Source organism: Orbicella franksi, chromosome 10, assembly GCF_964199315.1.
Source record: "Orbicella franksi chromosome 10, jaOrbFran1.1, whole genome shotgun sequence".
NCBI lineage: Eukaryota > Metazoa > Cnidaria > Anthozoa > Scleractinia > Merulinidae > Orbicella > Orbicella franksi.
The window spans coordinates 24070498-24077478 of record NC_138154.1 but is presented as its reverse complement, the minus strand read 5'-3'; positions in this window follow the sequence as shown (position 1 = coordinate 24077478).

The following is a 6981-nucleotide window of genomic DNA, read 5'->3' as shown; positions in this document are numbered from 1 at the left end:
TTTACAAACTGTTAAATCAACTGAGCAATATAATATTACATGGGGTACTTTGTTGTGAAAATGGAGCTTTCTTCTATATTTCTCAGTCCTAGTTACTTGATTTAGAAGCTATTAAAAGACTGCTACAATTCAGTAAATTTCTGAGGGTAGAACTAGAATATGTAAAAACTATCAAAGGATAAAAAGTAAGACCACTGGATGTAATGACGTCACAATGAAAACCATCTAAAGCCCGATGCTACGAAAAACTCAATATTTTCTGTTACCTTGGCCCGCCCGTATTACACCGGTTAGTACGGACAAAGGACACTTTTTGGTGACCTTAGTGGCTGGACACTGGTTATCTTGTGTTCTCTAAATATTGTGGTTTAATATATCCAAATTGTACCGTCAAAAAAGGAACGCTTACTGGGTTATAATGTGTTGCTATGACTAAATACAGTAGCGAAATAGCGTGACATTTTTGACAATGTGTTTTTTTTTCTGGTTATTGATGATTGTAAACCTTGTTATGAACAGGAGCCCATCTGGTACAAGACATTTGATTCTTTCAATGAGCCTTAGGCTTCTTTAGTCTAAACTTAAGTTGCAGTTGGCACATGACAACTCGTTCCTAGTGCTTTTTGTATGTCTTTTAGTTCCTTTGGTGTTCGTATTAACCGAGTTCCACTCTATCTAAATTATTTTATCGTTATTATATCTACTGATAGATCTTTGAGTATGTAGTTGATGGCAAGGGGGTCACAGCTCTTCCGCGTTAAAGGAATGGTTTCACGTCTCAAAGCATGGAGCTATAACGTTCATCTATTTCATGCCATTGTTCATGAAAGAGTGGAAACCGAGCTGATGACTCATGTGGTAAATTTCCCTTTAAAAATTTCGCGGTCAGTTGCGAAAACGTAGCAGCAGAAGCGAATTGATTAATTCCAAAGCGTATTCCAAGGCCCCCGTCCACAAATGCTGGAGAAATTTGAAAACGCAACTTTTAATTATTTGTACAGTTAAGCCTACCATTCACACGAATCGGTCACGAAAATGTGCCAGTTTCCATGCTCCACTCGACTGCTTTGTTTACGAACCAATCAGATGCGACTACATAACTCGCGCGTGCGTGGAGAATAATCAGTTGGCCCGAATAATAACAACTTCTACGTCTAAATACGACATTTGCTGTACAAATCCGTTGATAGATGTTACTTCTTTGAAATTCGGCCTACACGTATATGAAGTACCTCATGCGCAAGTTATAGCTTGTACATGCGCCGAATCGTGAAACTGCCCCTTATGCAGTTCTAAGCAGTTTACACCATAAATTTTAGTACTTCGTCTTTGATGGATCGATCCTACCTCTTGTAATCTACAGTAATGGTATCAAACAAACGCCCAATCATTATAGAGCAAGTTATAGTATTTTTGTGACGAAATAGGTTATCACAGGAGCCATAATCGGGGACGGAGACCGTAAGTCTCGGGATTCGCGCGTACCTATGATATGGGACAATTTTTCTATTTTTAGAACAAATTGCGCCATCCTGACGTCATATATCCGCGCGGATTCACGCACGTGTCGGGGGCTCTCGCGTGGATGTTGTCTCGTTGTGTGATCAAATGGTGAGAGTTGAGAGATTCTTTTGCGTATTTTTCACAGCGATGGCAGGGAATAAGGCAGGGAGTACGAACCAGGGCGCTTATATGTAGTTTTATGCTCTGAGCTAACGGAAAAGGTGGGTTTTTCAGGGTCGAAAACAAGACTTCAATCTCGCGCTGGGAATGAATACTAAGATATGCTCACGCTAGTTGTAAGCTTACGCGTATGTTTTTGCGTTTGTTCTGACTTAAGAATATAGCAAGAAAACTCTACACTCTGGTATCGAGTTAATTTGTGAGTTTCTCAGACAATGGTTCATCATAACCAAAACCTGTTTTGACGGTTTCTTATTGTTTCTGCTTGTTTGGTGAGTTTGCAAAAGTTTTTGAAAGGAAAGTCTGACGCGTACAATTAGCTCATTTGCATAGTGCAGCTCGTGCACTTTCAAGGCCGAGTCGGTGTTTGAATTGTCAACAAATCTTGACAAAGATTTCCTTCGTTATCTTTTGTGCTGAGATGCTGTAACAAATTTCACGAACGCAAAAAAGGCTACTAACATCATGTGTGTTTCTTCAACATGAGCATAGTGAAGTTTTACACTGCGAAAATGAAAATAGACAAGGAGTTTTGATAGCTCGATCAACAAACTCGAAATCGTTATTCCAAGTTGATTAAAGAAAGCGTCATCGTAACTTTGCTGATTATTTCTGCTTTATTCACATATTTCCAGCTTAGCTTTTATATGTTCTCAAACATTTATCAATCGTAAACATATTTAAAAACTATAGAGTTATTGTTTGAGTTCGATGTACGCTTTCACACGAAAGAGCGGCGGAAGTACAATTTGTCATGTTTACTGACTGTACTGAAAACACACATCAGCGGGCGCTCTCATTCATTGACAACAGAGAATTTACTGGATTTTTACACGAATAAAACTGAGCAGTATCTAAGGACGTAAAGTTATTGGGCCTTGGATGAAACATCAAGCGTTGCTTAAAATTCAAGCGAAACTCAAACTAGCAATTATTTTGTTTTACTTTTCGGTCGCGATAGACTGACAAATTCCTCGCAAGTGTGTGGCAAGAGGAGCTAGGAAACTATGAAGCCCTGAAGCTCTGCTATATCTAAATATATCCAGCTAGTTTTCTGCTGTGTAATGGAAAAGCTGTTAATCTTCAACATATGTGAAATTTAAAGTGGAGTAATGTACAGCTCAAGTAAAAGAAGCATCCGTCGGAACACAACTTGGTCAGCGATATATATAAGCTTACAGCGGAACATACCTAAATGCGACACTGTCTTACTTCACTCAAACTGGAGCAGCTTACGACGAAAATACTTAAGCAAAATTCCAACAGACGTGAACGCGTTGAGTTGTGGGCCAAAAACATGAAAATTTTCGGGAATTTCGGACGCCATTTCCTCCGCGCGACATCCGCAAAAATCCTCGCAGCATGTACGCGCGTGTGCCGCAGGCGATGGCGCAATTTGTTCTAAAAATAGAATTATTGTCCCATATCATGGGGACAACCCTAATACTAGAAATGGCGCGCGCTTACGGTCTCCGTCCCCGATTATGGCTCCTGGTTATCATAGCAACAGTATAAAATTTAACTTAGCTTTACGGGCTCATAACTTAAAACTTAATCCCGGGACTCGGCCCCATTTTTATAATCAATGAATTGTGATTAACACGATAAAATGCCAACATTTTCACAGTTTAAAATTTTGTGGGAGCGGATTCAGAGCCACCTTAAGTTGTTGAGAATATAAAATATTTTAAAAGGTTACAGTAGACCTTCAGGGGTGCCTTCCGGAAAAAAACTTTCTTTGCGCGGTAAACTATATATCACTGTAAAGCCAATAAACTGTAGAATCCGAAAACAACAATATATTTTGCCATTTTTGTTAGGCACGCGCGTGCCTTTAAACGCAAAAATGACCTTACTTGCTAAACTGAATGCCACCCTTTTTGTTACCTCGGACATCCAAACTGACTGGACTATATCACTCAGGAGATGATGGGCTTACAAAGGGTGTCAGGCTTTTTCCATATTTCTACTGGTTGCTTAGTAAATCCCATTCAAGTTGGACACTATAAAGTTTTCTGACTGCTGTTTCTCAATGGGACGTTACAGGAAAAATATTTCGATTTTCGTAAAAGCCTTACACACTTTTTGCTCTAATATCTGACGAACATTTTGGCCAAGTTTTGTAGAAATCCGACAACTCTACAAACCCTATTGATTCATATGAATAGAGGTAATTAACGCAACAATAAATCTCGAGTTTTCGACCATAACATGGATGTCCAGTATCAAAGATGCATGTATCCATGTGAGTTCTGTTCTAATAGTTACGAGGCCAGCCCTGACGGCCCTTCGGGCCCCCGGAGCTCCGCTATTAGCTTAACTAGCACTCTGTCTAGTCTAAACAGCTCTCTGGTTAGTAGTTAGCTTGTGCTAGTAAACCTTTTTGTTGGGGTTAGGGATCCTGGATCGCATATTAGTAACACTCTCACGATATATGGCACAACATGGCCACTACAAATATCAACCCCTCTCCACTGGTGAAATCCAGATTCGGCCATCTGACAATGTGGAATCTCGAAGACACAAAACGAGTCCCAGGACTGTTATCATTCTTGAGAAAAGGTTTACAGTTGTCAATCTCAAAGACCGCTGTTCACAATAACTTTGAGGTCATTGACCGTAATGACAACTGATAGCAATTAGCATAGCTTGAGGCTTTCTTACATCAAGAACCTAAAGCCTGGCATAAATGATACAATTCCAAAGCCTCTAGAGAAACAATTTTCCTTTGATTACATCATGTTACACTACTTTCTCATACACTTAATTAGCCTTGATATATAAGCTGGCCATTTACGAGACTGTTTATAATACTCTGACAGACTCGGCCGATATATCGTTACTCTTTCATTCGTTACCCATTTCGTTGCCATCAACAGTGATAACAATCCTCGACCTCTCTCTCGTCTTGTTTATTTTCTCACCACTTGTAAACAACTTATCATGCAGGGGTTGTATCACTCGTAGTGTAAACCCTTCTTGTACAAGCTCATATTCGTACTATTGCCTACACACAGTTTCAAACTTGTCATAAAGAATTAATGCAAAGCAGCTATCGGACCTGCGATCAGGTGCCGGCTGCAAAGTCAAGAAACCGATGGGAGAGAGAAAAAGAAATTTTTTTTCTCTCCGCCTCCATGAGGTCCTCCATTGCACTTCCGAAAGAAAAAGAACAACAGATTTCATGTCAAGGTAATTAAAATTCAAGATCTAGCTCAACAAATTATCCCAAAACATTATGCAAATCTAATAAGGGCGGTACAAGGAGTCCCTTGTATATATTTGCATTCACCCTGGGGCTAAAATAATTTCCAAATCAAGTCGATCGCGTTAGTGCGTATTGTGTTCTCTCTGAGCTTTTGTGACCTTCAAATGAAAGCAAAATCGTAATGAGATCAACTAAGGCAGTTTACCAGTTTTTAGCTTTTCTTTCGTTTTCTGCGATTATTCAGCCGGAGGAATGTCACGCTTTGTCGCATCATGTGAGAAGTGTAAATTTATCTGCGCCGGAAACATTTGTCGAGAGTATCTTCGACGAATTTGGCTCAAACAATTCCATGAACTCACAACAGTTCAATTTACTCCTCAAGGAACTTAACATCGGCTCATCTTCAAATGAACAGGCCAGAGAGAGTGACAAGACAAAGGTAATGGCAAATTAAAGTTTGTTTTGGTTTTTTTATTTATTTAACTTTTCCGTTGTTTTGTATTCATGATATTCACTGGTTAATGTCTATTTACTATATGTAGGCGCCAGAATTTGTGACATTTGTTCGTGCTTCTAGTTTCGCGTAATTAGTTTCTTTTGTTTTGTGCCCTTTTTGTATATGTTATGTTCATTTGCATACTCTATAAGTTCGGTTCGCGTGTAATTTATTTCAGTTAGTAGCGTCATTGGGTTCTGCGAGCATCTCTGGTTTTCGGTTCGTCTTTGGTTCTTCACATTCGTCTTGTAAGTTTCTTCGTTTATTTCGCTTTGCCGCTTTTCTGCATTCTTCATGTTCGGTCGTTGTTAGTTATTTTATGTTCATTCCCGTGTTTGTAATTTTGTTATTTTCAGTCACCGTGTTTCGATCTACCATTGGGTGTAATAAATTTCTACGTTAACGGAAGATCCGAAGCCAGTAAAAAGCGTGTGCGACTTTACTATATCTGTTAATTCCAAAACAGGCTTTAGCCTGTAGTTATCTTTTTAGAAAGTTTTAATTTGTCTCCCTTCTTCGCCTATTTCTGATTTCCACCGCTCGGTTATTACTTAGTGTTACGGATCACGAATATATGCAAATTATATGTAAATTAATCACGAATATATGCATTAATGATTAATCATCATGAATCATGGTTCATAGGTTTTATGGTTTCATAGGTTTCATGGCTTCATAGGTTTCGTGGTTTCATAAGTTTCATGGTTTCATAGGTTTCGTGGTTTCATAGGTTTCGAGGTTTCAAAAGTTTCGTGGTTTCACAGGTTTCGTGGTTCATCGGTTTCGTGGTTTCACCGGTTTCGTGGTTTCACAGGATTCGAGGTGTCATAGGTTTCGTGGTTTTATATGTTTCGTGGTTTCATAGGTATCGTGGTTTCATAGGTTTCATGGTTTCAAACATATTAAACTATAAAAACTGTAAAACCATGAAACCTATGAAACCATGGAACCATAAAACCTGCGAAACCATATATCAAACCGACGAAACCATGAAACCTATGAAACCACGAAACCTTTGAAACCATGAAACTTATGAAACCATGAAACCTTTGAACGCATGAAACCTACGAAACCATGAAACCTTATGAAACCATGAAACCTTACGAAACCATAAAACCTATGAAACCACCAAACCACCAAACCTATGAAACCTATGAAACCATGAAACCACGAAACCATGAAACCTATGAAACCACGAAACCAATGAAACCTTTGAAACCATGACACTTATGCAACCATGAAACCTTATGAAACCATGAAACCTTACGAAACCATAAAACCTATGAAACCACCAAACCACCAAACCTATGAAACCTATGAAACCATGAAACCACGAAACCTCGAAACCACGAAACCTATGAAACCATGAAACTTATGAAACCGCGAAACCTATGAAACCATGAAACTTGTGAAACCACGAAACCTACGAAACCTATGAAACCATGAAACTTCAGTGTGAAACCTATAAAACCATGACACTTATGAAACCATGAAACAACGAAACCATGAAACCTATGAAACCACGAAAACTATGAAACCTTTGAAACCATGAAACCTGTGAAACCACGAAAACTATGAAACCACGAAAACTATG